This window comes from Pelobates fuscus, chromosome 5 (assembly GCF_036172605.1).
Source record: "Pelobates fuscus isolate aPelFus1 chromosome 5, aPelFus1.pri, whole genome shotgun sequence".
Classification (NCBI taxonomy): Eukaryota; Metazoa; Chordata; class Amphibia; order Anura; family Pelobatidae; genus Pelobates; species Pelobates fuscus.
This window is the reverse complement of record NC_086321.1, coordinates 226,816,504-226,840,464: the sequence shown is the minus strand read 5'-3', so window position 1 is coordinate 226,840,464 and position 23,961 is coordinate 226,816,504.

The window sequence follows — 23,961 nt, the reverse complement described above, 5'->3', positions numbered from 1 at the left end:
TACCTTTATTTATCCCCCTGTCAAACATTCCTGTCTGCTCAAGCGCTGGGATCTACTTGTTCCAGACAGATTCAGTGTCTTTCTGATCTAGAAACGTGCTTTGAGAAAATGCAAAGTCAATTGTCCCCTTGAAATGGATGTGAAGTCAGCATCATACACAAAGAGGAAGGAGACCTCCCGGATACCTTGAAACAGCTTATCAGCACTCAAGCAAGGGGTGAAGGTGTTGAAACTGACAATGATTTGCGGCAATTTGTGTGTAAGCCGGCAGAGGAGATTCAATTTACAAGCAGGTGAGAAGTGCAGCGCACAGTACTTTTCTGGTTGACAGGCAGTGCTACGTTTTCAATCACCTGAAAGTAGCTTTTCAATTGGACCATGTTAGCAGGCACACACGCACGGAGCGCCGGCGGACGAGCTTTGCAAGAGCCCGGATAGCTCAGTCGGTAGAGCATCAGACTTTTAATCTGAGGGTCCAGGTTTCAAGTCCCTGTTCGGGAGCTCCCATGGTTTTTAGTTCACCAATATTAAGAGGGGCTACCTGCAATTCTGTCGGCACTTAAGCGTTTGGTGCAGGTTAAGCCATGCTTCTACACAGAAAAGTGACATGGTATAATCTTAAAAAGTTCTGGTACAGGCAAACATAGGTATAATCTTAAAAAGTTCTGGTACAGGCAAACATAGGTTATTCAACTTCGACAACTTTCTTGTGGCAAATAGAAGGGTTTCGGGTCTATCGTTTGAGTCATGCGCGCTTAGATTTTCTCTCAGCACCCACATTCCAAATGCTTCTCTTGCCACGCCTACCTTTATTTATCCCCCTGTCAAACATTCCTGTCTGCTCAAGCGCTGGGATCTACTTGTTCCAGACAGATTCAGTGTCTTTCTGATCTAGAAACGTGCTTTGAGAAAATGCAAAGTCAATTGTCCCCTTGAAATGGATGTGAAGTCTGCATCATACACAAAGAGGAAGGAGACCTCCTGGATACCTTGAAACAGCTTATCAGCACTCAAGCAAGGGGTGAAGGTGTAAACTGGCAATGATTTGCGGCAATTTGTGTGTAAGCCGGCAGAGGAGATTCAATTTACAAGCAGGTGAGCAGTGCAGCGCACAGTACTTTTCTGGTTGACAGGCAGTGCTACGTTTTCAATCACCCGAAAGTAGCTTTTCAATTGGACCATGTTAGTAGGCACGCACAGAGCGCCGGCGGCGGTGCTTTGCAAGAGCCCGGATAGCTCAGTCGGTAGAGCATCAGACTTTTAATCTGAGGGTCCAGGGTTCAAGTCCCTCTTTGGGTGCTCCCATGGTTTTTAGTTCACCAATATTAAGAGGGGCTGGCTATCTGCAATTTTGTCGGCAATTAAGTGTTTGGTGCCATTAACCCCTTAAGGACACATGACATGTGTGACATGTCATGATTCTCTTTTATTCCAGAAGTTTGGTCCTTAAGGGGTTAAGCCATTCTTCTACACTGAAAAGTGACACTTCAAAGCAAGGGGAAAAGACATGGTATAATCTTAAAAAGTTCTGGTACAGGCAAATTGCTTTATGCACCAGGTCAATTTTACATTTAAGGCAATTTTACATTTAAGAGTAGCAGAATGAGGGGGGCGGGGCCGGACCGCCGGGCTGGACGGTCGCACTCGACACCAGCTCCTGCAAACTATGCCTGACTAAGCACAGAAAATGCAATTTCAGGCAGAAAATCCGTCCAGCACCGGTGGCCCTCAGCGGGCAGAGAGCCCTGGATCCAGGGAGAGGCTGGCCAAACGGGCTTCAGTCCCCAGGAGGAGGGTTCCTCATCGGCACTTTAAGGCCTACTCTGGAGGTGAGCGGGGTGGACGGCCGCTGCCCCGCTGCCTGCCGATCAGCGCTCAGCCATGAGTCAGACCTGCGGGGATCTGGCCCCGAACCCCCCCCCCCTTGTTGGACCGGGGGGGTGATCCCGGTCCCCATTATCAGGACCTGAACACCACGGAGGCACCTGGGGCGCCGTGGCTGAGCCGCCAAGACCCGCATCCCAAGCACTGCAACCAAGATGGCGGCGGCCACGTGCGATGGCACCGAGACGAAACGCCGTCCAAACGCAAGCTCCCACTCGCAGCAACACATCAGCAAGACCCCCTCATAAGCGACACCTGTGAAGCATCTACCAACCCAGCCTCTCATTGCCTGGCGCAGTAAAACATGACCTCCCGCCGCCAGCGCTGCAGATCGAGAGGATGAGCGACAGTGAACCCCACAGGTCGCCATTAAAGTTGGCTCCAGATATGAAGGCACCTCAGTTTCCAAGAAGGCAAGGCAAGAAGGCAAGGGGAATCGGCTGACAAGTCCACCGCTGAGACTCTCAAGTGCATATGCCACACCTGCATCTTGAGGGCACACTCACAGCCGGCAATCGGGACCTCAACAGCCCGCACCAAGAACATACCTAACGTGGGCATCGGCTGAAACAAAACTGGACTGATCAATTGAGGTGAGCGGTCACTGGCTGAACTGACCACTGCGAGCTGCACAGGATCCAACGGTCCCCTCCATAAGTGACTGATGTGCTGAGTAACATGCCAGTAACCTTTAATTGCACTGCTTTTCCATGATTATACGCTTAGACAGCCATTAGGCAAACTTGGGCATCTCTCTCTGCACTTCCACACCCTCACCTGCCTAGACCTACAGTTTAGCATGTTTACTACACTTATGCCAATTAGCCAGCATGTTACTCAATGTTGATTAGTGCAGATGTCTATGCAGCCACATGTATAGTGTTACTCTCTCTATTTAGCCTGACTTACACAGACCTCGTTTATATTTACCAAAGCTAACTCGTGACTAAACTAGTACAAATGCAGACTAACCATAAAAAAGTGCAAGTACTAACATACCCCTGATTGTTGAAAATGTTACGCAAAAGCATGTGGATTGCCTTTGGGGTACCCCATGCGTGTGTTATATATCCTTTGCATGACAAAAATAAAGAATTTAAAAAAAAAAAAAAAAAAAGAGTAGCAGAATGCATAGGTTATTTAGAGTTATTTTATATTTAGAGAACATTTCCAGTTTGGCTAATTTGACCGCAAATTTGAAATTTACCTTGAAATTTTGCTATAGTGTTGGAGTCCATTTTCAACGTCGCCCACTTCCATTCATACACAAAGAGGAAACGACCTCCCGGGTACTTTGAAACAGCTTGTCAGCACTCAAGCAAGGGGTGGAGGTGTTAAAAAAAGTGACAATGATTTGCGTCTATTCTTCCAAATATGTCTGTAATAATGAGTCACTGACTAAATTAAACAGCCTTTAAATATGAAGGATATACGAGTCAGTCCATATCTATTGAAATAGCCGCCGAAACAGAGAAACATGTTTGGAGAGGACTTGACTCCTATCACCAGCATCCAGTCCACGCAAGATCCTTACTCTAATTTAGTGCAGAAGGAACACGCTAATAACTCGGGAGGCTGAGCAACTCGCTTGAGGTCTGCACTTTACTTAATACTTAATACTCTATAAAATATATATATTGACAAACAGAGACATAGATTGTCGATATTTTATGAATATACTAAGGATATTTTTATGAAATATGTTTCAAATAAAGTTAACTTTTTAAAGTATTAAATCTTTTAATTAAGTGGGATACTTTATAACATACTTTTATTTTTGATTCATTTTTATATACCGGGATCTGTGCTATGGAATAAGATGCTAATCTGGATTACTTGAGTACCAAAGGAATCTAAAGGACTAATTACAGGACTCTACCATATATATATTTTTGCAAAGACTGAATATTTCCTGTGCTTTTTTTCACAGATTTATGAATTTTTTTACTTTTTAAAAATATATACCAAGTTTGTTTTTTAAACCTGATGATATTATTGGAAGAATACTATATTGGTCTTTGATGAATCAGAACAAGTAGTATTTCCAGAGAATAGGGGAAATTGTGTTTATTCTGTATATTGTATATTATAGGCTGGTAGGTTTCCTATTTTTCCACATTTTTCTCCTTTTTTATTTTTTATTTATATTTTTTATTTTTGTATTATTTATTTATTCAGATGTCCTTTAACTCCTCGCTATCTGCATATGAGGTGGGGGAAGAGAAAGAGGTCTCGTTTTGACTCCCATTTGTTATTATTTTTTAGATTGTTCCCATTGGCAGCATACACCGCCAGAAGGTCAATATGATAATTTCTGGGACTAGTTAGGGCATCAATTTGTGAGCAATTCCTGATATATTTGGCTGCAAATCAAAATACCAGTATAAATGAAATTCAAGTCAATTTTGTTTAATTTATACAGTTCAGCAAATGTACCAATTTTATTCTAAATATCCTGTTGCAAATTCAGTCTTCAATGAATACTTTTCAATGATGAGTTGTTTTCACAATTATTGTAGATAATATAGCAGTTTTGTTTTTCAAGTGCTGTCAAATAGCAGACAAAGAGCACCATGGGGAATTTAACATATCAGTCAGTGTGAACTGTCGCTATACTCCCTTGAGTACATCCACAAACAGCTGAAAGGATTTTATGCTTGCAATTTGCACGGAAATCAAACCCAGGTTTGATAAATATTATATCTGAAAAGTGTTATTTTATTAAATTTATAACGTTCCTAAATACTTGATTTCTCATCTTTGAAGCATATGATGACAGATATGGTATTTCTCTTACAGACATGTTGTCAGTGACATTTCAGGCATTTGTACAACATGTGTAAGTTGCACCTAATGACAATAGGGGACATTAATATATATTTTCTGTTCTAAAATTGGTTTTAATTTTTTTTTTAAGGAAATCACCATGGAAACCAGTGGAACCAGCAAGCACACATTTGCACCACTTTTTAGAACATACACTTAGATAAATCCCCCCAGTGTGTCATATGAGTGTGCATGTGGGGTTCAGTATGAAGACAGTAGTAATTATTACACAATCAAAGGGTCTGGATTTCATGTTAGAATTTGTACCCATGTGAAGTGGATATCAATCCAACCGATTGATTATTTTGTGTATCTGCCCATGGCCAAATTAAAGAAATAGTGCGTGCACGCTCCCAAAGTAATTCACACCAGACATAGGTTTCAGTTTGATGAAAAACTTGAGGAATGTTTATTCAGGGGGGTTGGCATGCCCCTTATGAAGCAAAATTACATCATATGCTTTGTCAGAGATAACATGAAATAATACATCAATAATTGGTTAGGTGTTAAGTGGTTGATTTATCGCTCTTCCTACCGGGTGTGATGTCACTGGTTTCTTGCGGGTCTCCCCCAGATCCAGCGCTATCTTTGTTAGCGAGGGTGTTAGTCGATGTCAAAGGGAAACTCCCTGGCCCTAGCGGCCATTTTAGGTAAATCACATATAAAACTGGATAATACTGATTGAAGTTATACTAAGTAAATAGGCATTTTACTAACATGAATTAGGTCAATATTCTATGTCCACAACACCATGTATCAAAGATGCTATGCTATTAGAGCCAGAAATGTTTTCCTGCCTCATATATTTGCATTGCACTGACCATGACCAACTGTACTTACAATCAGAAGTTAGTCATTAAATATACCAACAGAAAATGAATGCGGCTTTTGATTATTACATCAGGAAACTTGGGACCCCTAGACAATTCTCAAATTTTAGCCTAGTGCTTTTGTGGTAAAGCAAAATGTTGGATCTCGTTCACGAGAGTTCTCAAGCAGATAATACGTATTTTTAATTGATTACAAACTTGAATTGATGAAAATCATATTAAAATAAATAATATCAGATTTCTTTTCACTATACAATTTGTACAGCAAGATGAACATGTCAAAAATATATTTAATGTAAAATATTGCATAAACATTCAAATGTTTTCCCACAATACCAGTAATTGGGAATAAATACATATCTGGGTCTTTTTCATTCATTTACTGGTTTGCACATATGGATTCTGCATTTTTTACTCAATCTTCTAGGGATATCTAATAAGCTCTCTCAGGCTGGATGGGGACTGCTAGTGAACAGTAATTTGCCAATGATAAGTTCTGAGTGTTGCACCACACAGGTTTAACATTTAGACATTCCTTTCTAAGCCATTCCAGAGTAACATTGGATGTGTATTTAGTGACATTGTCCTGGTGGAAGGTGAACTATTTTCACAACCCCTGGTCGCTTGTAAACTGAAGCATGTTTTCCTTTAGAAAAATTCTACATTTGGTGCACCCCCCCTAGGTTTCTTTCCTAGACCATTTCCAATAAATGACAATGAAAAGCATCGCCCCGTCAAACACAACAATGATGCTGTATCCGTAATGATTCTTTATGGGTATTTGTGATCTCGGCAATGCTGACACTATATCAGACCAGAAAATATTTCGAAAATGTTTCATTTAATTTTCAAACACTCTGCAAGAAAAACCCCAAATTTGTCAAGTGTGCTCTCTCCAGTGGTATAATGGATGGTTTCTTTAATCTCAATATTTGATCTCTAGTCTTGGTCAAACATGAAACTCTTCACAATTCTTTTATTTAAGGAACACTCCAAGTACTATAACCACTGCAGCTTGCTTTGATGGTTATGGTTCCAGGAATGCCCTGGCTCCCCCTACTGACAGACAAAGCATTTAAGAACGGATTGAGTTCTTTGCCTCCGCTACTTAAAACAGAAAGCTGGAAACTCTTACGCAAACTCTTCTGTTAGCACTCCTGAGCTAAGCCCTGCAATGAAAGGCTAGCTTAATCTCTGAGAGTGTCAGCTTACATCATGCATGTCAAACTCAAAGGCTAACACAGGCCAAATAAACAAGGTTTAGGTTTATGTGAGCCCCCCAAAAAGTTCAGCCTAGACCAACTAAACACAAACTAATATTACTTGTATCAATCTCATACAAACAATATGTAATCCTGTGCATATATACATAATTTACTCAAAAGCTTCACTTCAAATTACTGACTATGCCCCCCAATCTAATACACAGCCAACCATCCAATCTCATACACTGCTCCTCCCCTCAATATAATACACTGTCCCCCCCCTTCCTCCACTCTAATTTAATACACTGCCTCCACTCCCATCACTCTAATTTAATACACTGCCTCCCCTCCCGGTATCCTGGTAGGCCAGTCTGGCCCTGGGCCCCAAAGATACTCATTGTGAGCCGAATGTTTGACATACTTGGCTTACATGGTAATTTTGTTTTTTAAAAAATTACAAAATGACCTTTGCCTCTTTTCAGATGGTGACAATACAAAACACATGAAACCTAAAGAGACTTCATCCAAAAAAACAAACAAAACAAAAAGTGGCAAGGTATAATATAAAAACACATTTTGATTAAAAAGGAGTACTTTTCCTAATCCAAACAAAGGTCCCAAACCTCATACAATGCCTTACAGCTCTAAAGTAATTGATCTATAATTTGTTTGTTTGTTAATTTGTTATCCTTCATTTTATTAAGAACATTTAATGCTACCATGCTGTTGGAAAGCATGCGAAAAGTTTTGCGTTGTATAAAACATTTATATGCTACTGGGGTATTAATCAAGATGGGTCTTTTGTGATGATTTTTTAATTAAATTTCCTCCAACAGAATATGAATTTCAAGTGCTTCAGAGTAGCATTTTTCCCGTATTGCAAAAAATGCATGAGCCACTGATGTGTCAAAGAAATCATATTAGATGTGACAGCCCTAGCAGCTTTGAATATGTTCCCTAACATACACTGAGAACATCCAGAAACAAGTCTATTTAATCTGAGATCATGTAATACTGTAATGATGCATACTAGCGCAATCAATCGATACCAGGGATTTACTAGGTGGCAAACACCAGGGGCTTCAGCCCAAGGGTAATGTTTACACTTACGTTAACTCAAGCTGCTCCGAAATCCTCACCATATATCATGCCCTTGCTCTATGTCCTACATCAACTTGTTCAAGAAGAATCACATCAAATCTTAGAATGATTTCAGAATGGTCACCATATATAAAGGCTATTCGTCTCAGTCGCTATTGCTCGGCTATAATTTAAAGCATACCTTGTGTCTAGACATAGTATTGTAAGGTGACACTACAGATATTAGAAAGTTACATAGTTTACATTTGTAATAAATTGAGCAACATAATTGGTTACATATTGCAGATACATTGAACAAACAACTTGCACAGACTGTTTAACTGTTGTTACTAAAAGGAACAATCTGAATCCTGAAGCTCCTAGCGAAAAGCGAGAATCGAACCTAAATACCGCACAAATACCACTCCTATCACCCCCGAAGACAACTACACAAACGGGGGGATACTCCCAGCGTCATGGGGCGGAAGAATAAAAGACCGACGGCGGACAAACCTGCTCCGGGGCTAACAATTGGTGGCATGTGGCGGCAAGCACGCTGCACGGGCGAATCCAACATGGCGGCTCTCCATGGAGGCTGCTCTGATTTTTACTCAGATGACTGCTCTGGGGATGCAGAGGACGATTACCCCCCAGCTCCAGCCCCAAAGCAGAAGGTGAATCCTGCCAAACCAAGGGCTGATATGGATGCCGACCTGGTAACCACTGGGGTATTAAAAGCTCTGCTAGCAGACCTGCAGAAGAACATCCTCACGGACGTTACCGCTCTGAGGGGCGAGCTGCAGGGCCTGACAGGCCGCATATCGACACTGGAGGTATCCTCCCAAGATAACCAACAGCACATATCCTCATTACAGGCTGCTGTACAAGATCTGCAACACCAGAACCTACTCCATGAACGGCGCTATGCTGCCCTAGAGGACCCCAGGAGGAGACATAACCTTAAGGTCAGAGGGATCCCAGACGAGATACCAGAGGCGGAGTTGCCGCGGACACTAAAACGGGTGTTGTCGGCCATACTACCCTCCAACCAAGCTAAACCCATCACACCCACTGACTTTTTCCGGGTCCCCAAACCCCCCAAGGCCCCAGCCACTGCCACAAGAGATACCATAATCACCTTCAGGAATGGAAAGGACAAATCGGTGATCCTCGCTGCCCTCCGCGATAAAACCCCACTGCAGTTTGAGAACATGCACCTGACCTTTTACGCTGACCTGTCTGGAGGCACCCTAGCTTGGCGCAGATCGCTGCGGCCCCTCACAACCTTGCTCCAGCAACACAACATACCTTACCGCTGGCGATCCTCACAAACGCTCCTCGTACAACAAGGGGGAAAAACGCACCAGATCCACGACACTCGAGACACAGCGAATCTCCTGCGAACCTTGGGCCTACCACAAGACCCACACTTCCAAGAGGGACCCCAAGACCATGCCTCCCCAACTCACAACTGGGATCCGGCACGGATTGCCGTGTTTGTACCTAATAACAACACGCCAGACGCCTACGCCTCGATCACCACATGAATGGGGATTACAAGCACTTCCACCTATCAGCACGGCACCATGAACCGCCCGGAGGGGCTCGAGATGCCCGGAGGGCAACTCACTATGCCGTTAAGCTATTGCCCAATTGTTGTTTCCTAGTTATTAGTTTCACGGACCCCACAGACCTCCCTTGGCGGCGGCCCTTACATACCCTGCCGTGATTCAGCATACTCGACGACCAGCGGGCTCCAATCCAACGGACAATCCTCAACTGTTCCCTAACGATAACCAATCTGCGGTACAACGTAGACACTGCCTGACACACCGGAGACTCACCCCAGCCCCTGGAAATCTCTTGAATGGGACGTAAACACTGACACCAAGGCCCACATTTTTGCCACAAGAGATTACAGAGCCAGATGCGGACAGGGAGGGTTTCAGCCCAAGTGGCCATCTATGGGGCCCTCACACCCTGGACTATCCTGCTGATGAACGACCCACCTCCACCGTACAGGTCATGGTGCTTATGCACGTTCATACCGGGACTCAAAAGTCTATCTATATGTATTGTTTTCTTCCTACAATCACTACATTAGATACAACTTCACACATTGGTAACGATACACTTGCCTCCCTACACTCTAAAGCCCATCCGGCTAGGCCCAGACACACCCGGGGACGCTTATTTCTGCCTTACACGATGTGCTAATGTAAAGGCCACACAAGTCACTAAGCCACGGCTTGTACCTCAGCGCTCGATCAGACCAGGGTTGCTTGGCTATCGGAGCAGCCCGTAGACTCTCCACCAATAGCTAGACACATCCCAGGCTTTCAGGTGGCGTAATTTAGGTTTTCAACATAACTGGCAGGAAGGGGATACAAGCCAGGAATTGGGTAACGAACACAAGGGGGGAATCAGATGCTGGGATATACCCTCTCCCCGTTACATATTGCCGAGACCACCTTAGCTTCACTTATTACACTCCATATATCCATTATGGTTCCTGCTTTCACCCGCATACTCCCGAGTAAAGCTACAATCAGATTGATTCCACACCTAGACCAGGTACCTCAGCAGCACCGGCAGGCCAAGCGAGACAACCAGACCACACACCACATTGGGACATATGGTAGATAATCTGTTCAGGGAGCTTAACAGCCAGCACATTAACGTGTCCATAAGTACGCCCCAGCAACTAACTACTATGGGAATGTAATCGGCCCACTTACTCCTTCCTCCCCTAAGCCAATAATCTTAACTACCGGTAAATATAGGACTTGTCCTGCACGAGCCACTCAGATCATCCCCCACCCAGACACCTGTACAACGATCCTGGAACAGCACCGCTGGTTCCTTAGCACACACTCAATGTCCTTCCAATGCTACGGACAACATATAAATTGTACTTCACTATCGTGCCAATGCTGTCTTACTACTCTATAGAGGGAACATGCTGTTGAGACGTGAAATACACATAAGCTTTTGTGTAGCGTTACCCTGAGAAACTTAACTGACAGAGGGCAGACGGTAATGCACACCTTCCCGAGTTATGTTTCGGAATACGAATGGGGCAATACTAGTCCTGTGTCTACCCTCTGTCAACAAATGTTTGCTCCAGTCTCTGTTGTTATTAAGCAGTGTTATTTGTGTTTATGTTTCCTACTATTACTCTTATTTTTATTACTCATTCAATGCTTACTTTTTTACTCATGCTGACTAAGCGTTTACCCCGCTCCTCACTATAACATTGTGCAGATCCTCTACCTGCCATGGCATGAACTGTATGATAATAATATACCTGTAATTGTTGTCGTGACGACATGAGATGGTTGCTTGCGCCTGCTCGATAACAAGAAAACGCAAACAGGAAAATGAGTATCACTGTTAGCCTAACATTATCCTTCACAGGTACCGCGACGCTGATAAAGTCACTTTGACAACCTTATGTTTGACATAGAGTAATGAGCTCCTCTAATATAGAAACCCCACCATTGTGGGGATAAATACTGTTATACTATAGTTGTCAGTGAAGTGACTACCACATATATGTGACCACCACATATATAGTTGCGGCGATATTTAGTTACTATTACTCTCACGTTAGTACAAGTGGGGTTTTATGGCACCTCCATATGCTGTAATAAAAGACTAGAGACCAAGTGTCACATGTTTATCCTCACCTCTTGGTGTCTGTGATGGTAACTGCCTTCCTGGCATTGACGGAGGTGCCATTCAGCGGCCCTGCGCCGGTATATCTGACTCCTGTGGCATGTTGATGGAGCCAGTTGCTGCGGATCCACGCCATTTTATAACCCCACATCCGCCCAAGGGAATTGACGACGTCAACGTGCGTGTGACATCACGCAAAGGGCGCGCATGCACATTCTGTGGTCAAAGGCCGGTTAGAGCCAATCGGATCTAAAGGAGGCTTATTTAAACTCATTTTTACTTTTCCTCTTTGACCTGTCATGGTTTCCCTTAGATAGCTATCCGAGAGTGTGTTCCTGATCATGTGTTTCTGGCTTCGTTTTGACTTCCCTGACTTCTGGTATCCTTGATTTTTAGCTTTCCTTTATCGCTAAGTCCCATTCTGTGTCCCTGACCTCGGCTAGTATATTGACTATTTTTTGGTACGTTAAGTCCGGCCATGCAAAGGTCCAGTTAGACGTTACCCGTCATCTTAGGTGTGACACATTTCTGCGTGCAGGATCAACTATAATCCTAACACCAAGCAGCTATTGTCATCTAGTCTCTAGTAAAATACTAGAGCCACCGCCCATGGGTGTGGGTTAACATTAGGTCCCCCAGAATTATCAATATTAGCTACTTATTGGTGCCGGTAAGCCAACCAGGTCTGAGATCTCTGACTGAGCTTGCATAGCATTGGAAAAACCTTACAAGAGGTTTTCCCGTAAGTTTTTTGTAATTGTCCTATTTATAGTTAAATCCCCCTCTCATAATATTGTAAAGCGCTACGGAATCTGTTGGCGCTATATAAATGGCAATAATAATAATAAAAAGAAAGAAGACATGTAATGGTATATATGATTTTTTCTTTACAGGTAACCCCTCCCCCCCCATGCCTTAATAAATTATTATTATTAGTCCCACAGTGATCTCCCCTCATTCTTTAAATGGATGCCTCTGCCAGATTCCTCACAAGTCCTAGTAGCCTAATCACTAGTCTTTAACTACAGTGAGCAGCTAGTGACTGTTTAGCAGATATGCCCCCACTGCCGGCATAGTGACTGTTGGCATGGGGCAGTTATAAAACCTCAATTGCTCTATTGACCCCAACCCCTCATAGCAATTTTTAAAACTGATTAATGTGGCAGCTGGCAAGCAAGCCTAACCCTTGCAGAACCACAGAGATGTCCGGTTCAGATGATTTTTGTTTTTCCAAAACTCATCAGCCAAACCTAAATAACACATTAATGAATGTCAGAGGTACAGAAGAATTTTTCTATTTGGAAAATTATACTCAAAAAACCCCACAAACTTTCACTCTGCACAAATCTAATAATAATTCATATTTGTATGCTTACTATACAGTGTACACGAGCATTTCTGAATATCTAGCCAATTTCCACATTTCTTACACCAGTCTAAATTTGCACAAAGAATGTCTGTATGTATAATGGTAACAAAAATAATTACATAAATAAAATGAGCCTTAATGGTTTCATTCCAGAGGGTAATTCATTAAATATTGACACTTGTTTCACTCTCCAATACTGGATGAGAATATTACACTGTGAATTCATATTTCATGGTTTATTAAAAGGTCATTTTTCACTATAATAGTTTTCATGGGTCTTATTGTTCATTCTGTGCATACTGAATAGCCCTCATGGGACCCACATCCTGATCACATAACTACATAATTACAAGTGAATACACAAGCAACGTATACCCTTAATGGAAGCAAATTAGGGATAACAACACACGAAAAGGACTTGGGAATTGTTATAGACAACAAACTATGCAACAATGTGCAATGTCAATCAGCAGTGGCCAAGGCCAGTAGGGTATTGTCATGCATGAAAAAGGGCATTTATTCTCGGGACGAGAATGTCATTTTGCCTCTTTATAAATCACTGGTAAGACCACAATTGAATATGCTGTGCAATTTTGGGCACCTGTTCTAAAGAAGGATATTATGGTACTAGAAAAAGTGCAGAGGCGGGCTACAAAATTAATAAAAGGAATGGAACATATCAGCTATGAAGAAAGGTTAACACATTTAAACCTATTTAGTTTAGAAAAACGTCACCTGAGAGGGGATATGATAACATTATACAAATATATTCGAGGCCAATACAAACCATTGTGTGGAAATCTATTCACAAACCGGACTTTACATAGGACACAAGGTCATGCGTTAAGACTAGAAGAAAGAAGATTTCGTCTAAGGCAAAGGAAAGGTTTTTTTACTGTAAGAATAATCAGGATGTGGAATTCTCTGCCTGAAGAAGTGGTTTTATCAGAGTCCATACAGATGTTCAAACAGCTAAACAGGTACTAGATGCATACTACTTCTGCAAAAACAGAATATTCAAGGATATAATCTTTCAATGTAGGGTAATAACTGCTTGATCCAAGGATAAATCGGACTGCAATTCTGGGGTCAAGAAGATTTTTTTTCCTAGCTTGTTGCAAAATTGGAAGTGCTTCAAACTGGGTTTGTTTGCCTTCTTTTGGATCAACAGCAAAAAACAAATGTGAGGAAGGCTGTACTTGATGGACGCAAGTCTCTTTTCAGCTATGTAACTATGTAACTATGTAAGTGTCACACTGTTGCTCGTGTCAACAATGATACATTTCATCCAGGATGAATTAATTTATTTTTAAACTTTTTTTTTTTTCTTCACTAAAACATTTTAATTTACTGATTCTACGGATTTACTGATTCTACAGATTTAGTGATTCTTCAGTTAGTATTCAGGAGAAGCCAAGTGACCAGAGTTCTGGTATTACACTGTTTTGTTCCAGTGGGGGTATAATAAAACATGAATTTCTAGTGCTCCTCGAGTACCAGTTTAAGAAACTTGTCTAGAGTAAACACAGCTCTGCTGCGTGATATTAAGATATTAGCCAGTATTAACATAAAAATGGATGCGGTATTTGTAATTGCAAAAAGCAAAATACTGGAATGTTTTTAAGACAATTTAAAGTACAATTTTCCTTTTATCACATGTGGTGGCAGTGCCCCCAGTGTATATCTACTGGACTAATATTAAAAAATGTGTTGGTCAAGTTCTCTGTAAACCTATTGACCTGTGTTCCTGGATGTTTCCCCTATCCCATCCATCAGGGCTGGTGGAATAAGTTCCCCTGACTAAAACAGCGGTTAAGGCAAAGATCTACGACATCCATATCAAGGGGCACATTATGTGCTGTGGTCCACCATACCCCAGCCAGGTTTCCACAAAACACGGGATCCCTGGTTTGATTCTAGTCATCAACCTCCATAAACCGCTTTGATTTTAAAGTTCTAAGAGAGGCACATCTACCCCCTCTCTCTCTATCTCCTACCCTTTCCTTACTCTCCCTTAATTTTCCTTTCTAGCATCTCCTTTCTTTAGTCCTTGTTAGTTTCCGCTTTCTTTTCTTATACGTGTTTTTCCCCCCTCGGTTTTGTTTTATTATGGTATAAAAGGGACTCAGTGGGTGTGCATGAATGTTTAATGTTTAACTTTGCGGTTAAGGACTCTTGGCCTTAATATGTAATATTCTTCTCCAATGTCCTGATTTTTATTCCTTTGTGTGCCCACACCTAATTAAATAAATAATATAAAAGTAAAATTTTCCACATTTTTGGATAAAAAGTACAAAATTGCATTTTTTCCCAATTCCAATAATTCACTTCTATTGTGTGGAGCTGCCAGGTTTGGACATATTCACTATTTGTATAAAGCAGGCTAATCAGTCTTTCACAAAATGGGAAAACAACAGCAATGAAAGACAGTTCTTCCGTTCTATTATAGCAAGGAACAAAGGACATGTTTAATGGGGTTGATAGTTTTCAATGGCCATTTTGTGGATACTCTATAAGAGTGAGTGGGTCAGCTCTTGTTAGTGGCAATATTTGATACAGTTGGATGGGTGAATTTGAGGGTGACATAAATGTCTTTTTGTGTTTACAGAGGCATTATTCACTTCACGGATGAATTCAAGAAATCAAATTGCATCTTCTATGCCCAATAAGACATTGCAGTAGATAGCATTTTATATACAAGTCATTGCATGCGTTAGTGTTGACACAGCTGGGGGTCAGAATTTAACAAGCGACACACACTTTGTTTTGACACACAAGTTCAAAGACATGATTTTATTTGAGTAAATTGGGAGGTAAATAGTAAGCAGTCAAGTTGATATTCCTTGATTTATGCGGAAAGGCATCAACTAGTCCTATAGCTCACACTTTCTTAAAGTTTTTTAGTACCATAACGTAATATTTAAATAATGTTGCATAAAAGAAAAACTAAAATGAAAGAGAATTTAGAAAATAAAAGTTGATAAATAAAACAAAAGCATTTAGAAAGTGGAATGGCTTCACTGCCTTTCATATACAAATGACTTTTTTTAAATTTATTTTTTAAAGTTATAGGTTTGTCTTTTTGCATGACATGACAACAGAAAATAACAATAAAACATAAATAGTTGGCCACGGCATTAATTGTTTAATTATAAACAGATATGAGTAGGCTGACAAAACCAGGACTATACATTTACACATTTCATAAATTTCTGGATCCCTTTTTTCTCATAATTTGAACTTTCACTAGCTAGTAAATGATACTATATCTTTCAAATGTTTTTTTTATTATTAATAAAATTATTCAATAACAATAATGAAAATACCATTGTATGAATTACATATTAACTTAAAAATTATATATATATATATATATATATATATATATATATATATATAACTGAGGAATACAAAGAATATATGTTTCCAGTATTAAGTGAATATATAGATGAAATTGTTTGTGTTATGAACATTATGTCAATTATGAATTATAACAAATTACAATAAAAAAATTTAAAGATCTCAGATCCGCTGTGTCTTGTTTTGTTGTTTCAAAAATAATATTGAATAACTTTCTGTGTTGGTGTCTAGTCAAGTGAGGTAAGTGTTAAACTTAATATCTTTTTCTGACGTCCCGCTCCTAGAGTCCCCATTCCTACCTTAGGGTTTCCAGAGTGTATGAGGGTACTCTGAAAGCCAATTCACACCTCTTGATCTCTAATATGTTGTTTACCACCTCAGTCATAAAAAGAATAGTATCCAATTTCCAGTATAGAAGAATGACTGAGGTTGCTGAGATCAGGATAACGCGTATTATAATTTCTGTAGCTTTTGGGTAAACCATCTGGGAGTTTCTTCAGTAGACACATTGTGGGTGACAAAGTTGGAATTAAAGTGGTAAGGATTCCAATTAACGTGTGTAAATCTTTCCTGTATTGTGTGAGCTTTGGACATGACCAAAAGATATGATGCAGTGTGCCTATCTGTTCACATTCCCTCCAGCATGTGTTTGCATTTAACAGTTTGAAATTAAAAAGTCTGGAGGGAGTTAAGTACCACCTGTATATGAGTTTATAATGTGACTCCAATAAGGCAGTTGACTATGTGACTTTCAAAGCCAGCATAATCTCATTCAACCTGAAAGTTTTGTTCAGCTCGCTCTCCAATTTTGTTATGTAGTCTAATTTTGGACCAAGTGTTCCGGCAAAATAAGCATAGCACATCGAGATGGTTCATCTCTGACCAGCTTTTGGATGGTACGATTTTTCTAATGGAGACATATCTATTATACGAGCATCCAAATCCTGATCAGACACCTTAAAATGATCACTAATGTTTTTCTACCATCAGTCTGTGCATTGGTGCATCGGAGGCGTCCAGACCAAATTTGGTCTGTTACTGGTCAAAAGATAAAAATATATTAGACAAAAATAAATCATTGATATGTTTGACAGAATGAGAGAGCCAATATTCCACGTCCAGATCAGGTAATGAAGATCGCAACACCGACAGAGGAGCAGCCTTGGACCAAAAAGAAGAAGGTTTAATTTTTTAAATACAACATCTTAAGCCTTAACACTGGTCTTGGTGGTTGGAAACATGTTTGCCATCCACGGCGGAAGAGAGGAGGGTGACCATAGCACTTCAGTTATCTTATAAGGATAAATCTTAGTAGCCTCCATCTCCAACCACAGTGGGCGACCATGTACCAAATTAAATTTAAAAGCGCATTAGCTGCATTAGGTGTAAAATAATAGTGATTCAAATTCAGCAAACCCATACCTCCACTAACCCTGATTTTTGTATAATAGCCAGCTGAATTCTGCAAGGATTTTTATTCCGGACAAATGCCAGAAGAGCAGAGTGAACCTTCTTAAAAAGAGAGGAAGGTATAGTGAGAGGGATAGCCCTCTTTATAGAAAGTAAAAGTTTTTAGGAAGGAGAGACATTTTGACCGAATTTATTCTGCCCAACCAAGAAATTTCCCTAAAAGCAGGCGAGACCTTAGCTAAATTATATGCATGCATCTTTGACAGGTTCTTACAGAGATTAATACCTAGATAGGAGATATATGAATCCCTCCAGTCGAAGTCCTCTTTCAAAGAGTTCAATATGTGCCGTGGGACAAAAAAAGTATAGCGTCTGAGTTTTATTTGTGTTTAATTTATAATAAGACATTTTGCCAAATTCTTGCTAGACAGACATTAATGACAGGACTGAGGTCGAAGGGATTTTTCAATTATAGCATAATGTCATCTGCAAATAAGCCTATTTTATGTTCCTTCTCTCCTACCACAATACCCCTGATGTCTGCACACTGTCTTATAGACTCAGCCAAAGGTTCCATTGCCAGCATGAATAACAATGGCGATAATGGGCAGCCCTGTCTGGTCCCGTTGGATAATGAAAAACTGTCAGATACAAAGCCATTTGCGGCCACCATGGCCGTTGGTTTACAGTACAATGTGAACGTAGCTCTGATGAAGGAATCTGGAATATGAAACCTCGACACAACTTCTTTAAAAAAATCCCAATGTATCCTATTGAACACCTTCACAGCATCTAAAGATAGGAGCAGAGAAGGCGTGCGGTAAAATTCAATGTGTTGAATCAAATTAATATAGCGTCTAGTGCTATCTGTGGCCTGACAGTTTAAAACGAAGCCCACCTGGTCCATGATCAATTAGAAGTGGAAATATTTGAGCTAACCTATTTGCCAATATTTTTGAGTATATTTTAGTATCATTATTAATAAGTGATATCGGACGAAAATTTGAACACAAATTAGGTGCTTTGCCAGGTTTAGGTAATGTTATAATTTGAGCACATAATGCCTCCTCTGGCATTTCTCCATGAGACCAGTAATGATTAAATAACTTAAGTAGATGAGGAGCTAATAAACCGTAAAAGGACTTATAATATGCCATCGTGAAACCATCAGGTCCCGGTGCCTTGCCAGATGGAATCATGTTAATAGCATCCATAATATCTTTATGGGATATGGGAGAATTTAAAGTTTCCAATTTATCAATTGATATATGTTTCATAGGGATTTTATCTAGGAAAGAGTTAAGTTTATCCAATGAAGGCTGCTGCACATTTGGATCTAATGACAGATTCTAAAGTTTTTTTATAGTAGGCAGGAAAAGCATTGCTTATTTTACCAGGATGTGTAATTTTAACACCATTCTCTGCCAATAAATGTTCAATCCTAGACTGCAAAAGCTTATGTCGAAGCTTCGAGGCCAATAAAGGGGAAGTCTTGTTTCCTTTTGAATAAAAAAATGTGCTTCCGTTTCTTTAACATCAAGGCCGTGTGATCCAACTGAACTGCATACATTTTATTTTTAGTTTCCGAGATTATTGCGGCAAGAGAGGGGGAAGGGCCAAATTTATTCGCCTGATTGAGATTATATAATTCTTTTTCAAGATCTTTTACATTTTTTAATCTAATTTTCTTAAGATAGGAGCTTTATGGACATTCCATATCGAAGTGGCATGAATATTTGCAGTCAAATTATTTCTAAAATAATCCTCAAGCGCTTCCTTAGCTAATTAATTGTTTTCCAGATTTGTGACTAAATAGTCTCCATAGCCTTTTTGAGTTCAACTGAAGGGACTCCTCAAAATGTATAACCACTGGGGCACGATCTGACCATGTAACCTCCTTTATTTCAGATCTTAAAACACAAGAAATATCCTGTTCACCCATTAAGAACCTGTCAATACGTGAATACATATTGTGCCTAGTTGAGTAATAAGTGTAGTCCTTCTCTCCATGCTGAATCCGCCAGCAATCGAATAAGCCCTGTGAAAAAATAAATTTTGAACAAGAGTCAGCTAATTTTTCACTGCAGTTTTTTCGGGTTATTTTTGAAATAATTTTCCTCAAAAATTTAAGCTGTCCGGTGTTAGGGAAGTAAACATTTGCCAAAGTATAAGACACATTATTCAGTGTATCACATACCTACCTTCTGGATCAGGAACCACCTTGTCGGTGTGGCAAGCCACACCCCTGTGAAAAAAAAATGGAGACGCCTCTAGACTTTGATCTGAATGTGGAGTAAAACTGAAGAGGATATTTTTTTAGTAGAGTAGATGGAATCTTACCATGTTTAAAATGTGTCTCCTGAAGAAAAAGAACATCAGATGTATGAATTTTCGTCTCCCCTAGCAATAGCCTACGTTTATGTGGCGTGTTTAGGTCCCTCACATGTAGCGAAAAACGATTTAGCACCATATATATTATTTATAGTTAACGGATATATATATATATATATATATATATATTTAATTATGTGAGAAGCCCAACTCACCCACAACAGCAGCTTAAAGAAAAGTTGAAGTTGCATAGAGAGAGAAAAGTCCAACTTACCCACCTGACCAGAACGAGTATAGCATCCATATGTTACAGCATAAAAAAATACATTCAAATTTTGTATGAAAGTCATATACACATATCTGGAAACTTTTTTTTTTGTGTCAAAATAATAGTAACATTTCTTAATATTGAAACACTGTTTAAACAAAAAAGGGAAAAAAACTTGGATAAGGCAAAAAAGAAAATATAACAAAACCGAAAAAAGTAATGCATATACAAAAAAGAAGGCTGTGAGAGGAGGAGTAAAAAGTTACTCCATCTCTACATAAATTTACAGGCCTATGTTGGGGGGGGGGAGGGGGGGGCGAGGATCAGGGACACTGGGTATTGGATCAAAATAATATTAGAACCACGAGTTCCAAAAGAAATAAACATAAGGCTTAAGAGTTTCAATGTCCATGCAATAAGCAAGAGAGTCACACTAAAGTTGCAGCTTTTTCATGAACCAGGAACCAAGAACCAACTGAGAACTCGTATGAAAATTCAGCAATCCATGGTCAAAACATCAAAGATGGGGATCAGGATTTAACAATCTCACATCCATAACAAAATCCAGGATTAGCAAGGAACCGTCGGTAAAATAAACAAATTACGAAATTTATTTTTGGAAGCCAAAAACAGCAGGTAAGTTCAACATTTCTTAAGGTAATCCTACAAGTGGTACAGGAACAGGAACACTAAGGATTGAGACAACAACATCTGGAAAATGATAAGTTAGGAACTCCAATGCTGTGTCGGTCTTTATGGAGCATCGGGCTTGCTTCTCTTATTGGGCTGCTCAGGAGTCGAAGGTGAAAGTGTATGAGCTGAAACCACCTGACGTCTGCTCATGGAGTTGAGAACTTCTATACCCTCCTCTGGCGATGTAACAGCAAAGTTCTGACCATCCATGCGGAAGAGTACCTTTACAGGTAACCCCCATTTCTATCTAAATCCTCTGCATCGCAGTTCTGATGTAAAAGGTTCAAATTCCCTGCGCCGTCTCATGGTATGTGCAGAAAAATCCTGGAAGATCTTAATGTTGTTGTAGACACCAGGTAATGCAGATGTGCGTACTGCACCCAACAATTCCTTCTTTATGTGATAATCCTTAGGTGCATCCTTAGGTGCAGCTGCAGGCGCACTGTTAGGATTAGGCAGCCTGTGAATGCGGTCCAGAATTAAGTCTGAGTTTGTAACAGATGGCTTAACTGCCCTTACCATATTCTGAAAATAATTAGGTAAATCCACTGTGTCGATGTTAGCAGGGATCCCCCTGATCTGCAGGTTATTTAGTCTGCTCCTATCTTCCACATCAGCTGATTTTCTGCTTGCTGGTTCACCTGTCTTTGCAGATCATTTACTTTCTCCAACAATTCCATATGTGATTGTTCTTGGAAAGTCATTAGGTTTTCAACATCTTCCGTGCGTAAATTTATGTCCGACATGAAACCATAAATTGCTTCAAAATCCTTTTTTAAATCATTCCTAAGTTCCACCCATAGGTTCTAAATAAGATTTATCAGCATATCAGCTGATGCAGGCAAACATGTAGTCATTTCAGATGGCATATCAGGATTATAAGCAGCTGTCATTGTAAAAGGATTGTCCATAACATTAGTAGCCATCTTGAAGGTGGCAGCAGCCATCTTGGAAGTGACATCAGATCTTGGAGTAGCAGCCATTTTAGTGGTGGCTAAATGTTTATCTTTTTGCACTATAGCTTTAATGCACCCAGTACTATCATTGTGTAAGAAATTACAGTTTACCCTTCCACACAGGGTCCCTGTTCTTTGAGGAAGGTGCAACAAATAAAACACACGAACAAGTGTAATAAAAGAAACAAATTCACTGGTAATACATCAGGTTTAATAAAATAGTATTAAACATAGAAACCTCAATAATTAATAACATTCAAGTCACAGTGTATCACAGAAGAATGGAATAATCACAACACTTTCCATAAATACAATATCTCAAATAATCAATTAAGGCAACCACAATATATATTGATTATTAACTTGCATCAGAATAATAAACAGTTCATATACAAGCTACAAAACAAAGACCACTCATAGATATATAGTAGTAAATGCATTAACAATGTGCTCTAAAGTATAATACACAGCACATATACAGTATATGCAATAATTCAACCTGCTCTATAATCTAATACACAGCAAATATAGTGAGGTTAAACCAAACAACACACAATGATATAAAACAATACAGTACCACAACTATCACAGAAAACAACCAAGTATCCCAGTCAAATATAGTTACGAACAGAGTGTAGATCTGTATATTGAACTCTCCTCTGGACCTCTGCTTGGTAGTCACTCATTGAGAGCTCCTACCAGAACTGCCCCCCTTCTAGCCATTTTGGGCCTACATTTATACAGCTTTTTCTCTTTGAAGTTGTTCCTTCCATTTACCCATATCTTCCCTCCATCTACCTAAATTATCTTGGGGGCATGTGATGGGTTTGGGAAGATCAAAAGCTAAACAATAAATTCCTTATTTCTTGTTTGATGTAGGTGGTTCATAATAGAAGTAAACAGCTATTTGTTATTTAAATATAAGTTGGGGAAAACTCATTAACACCCTATTGATAACACAAAACTCAGGATGAACAAACTGGTTTAATATCCTGTTCTAAGGTATGCTTTGTTAACAGTAAGACAAAAGGCCTTTGATTTTGCAGTTGATAACCCCAACTGTCCCATCTACATTAACAGTTAGATCAAAGACTGTTTGTCCTGGGAATTACCCCACCTTGTTCCTCCTGGTTTACATGGCACTTGTAACATCTCCTTTTGATATTAAAGGTCCAAAGGTCAATCATACAGATCTACATTCTATTTCTTAAATTTGATTTACCATCTAATTTTATTCTAATTCATCATTTCTTACAATTGTCCATTTCAGCCACCTCAGGGCTGCTTAAAGCCCTTTCCTCATTGCTCCTTAAGGATTGTGGCTCTTCAAATTGTTGAGGAGTGGGGACTGAGGGCCCCACACTAGGACTGACCGCTGCAAGGCAGAGGCAACCGACGGGGAGCGGGACCTCACTCCACTCATTACGGTCAGTGCGGTTGCATGGATAACTAAGCGACCAGGCTGCTTTATTCACAGACTGATCGCAGTCTTTTAATGGACACAGAGCCACTCGCGGCTGCACTTCCCAGATGCTCTGAGCATCTCCGACGCTCTGAGCTTGCGAAACCGCCATCAGAGCTCATGACTCTCACCGACATCACGGCACCCGCAGCTGCAGTCCCGCTGCTTGTATAAGTTCTGGGTCTGGGTGAAAGGTGGGAGGGTAGAGGTATCAGTGTAGGGTTTAGTGGGGGACTCTGGCGGTGAAATAAGCCGTTAAACTGGAAGATTGGAAGGGGAGTGGGCATGCAAGCCCATACTCGTCTCCCCAGTAGTCTTGATGTTTTTTTTTCCATTGTGGAAGAAGTTTTTCCCGAAGTTCTTTGTTTCTGCATGTTCACAGAAGTTTCTTAAAGAGATATCAATGATTCATTTTCTCCAGTTTAACCCCTTAAGGACCGGACTGTTTTTGCGATGTTGTACATTTGCGACCAGGCATCTTTTTACACTTTTGTGGTGTTTGTGTTTAGCTGTAATTTTCCGCTCTCTCATTTACTGTTCCTATACAAATTATATATTGTTTTTTTCAGGACAAAAGGGGCTTTCTTTACATACCATTATTTATATAAT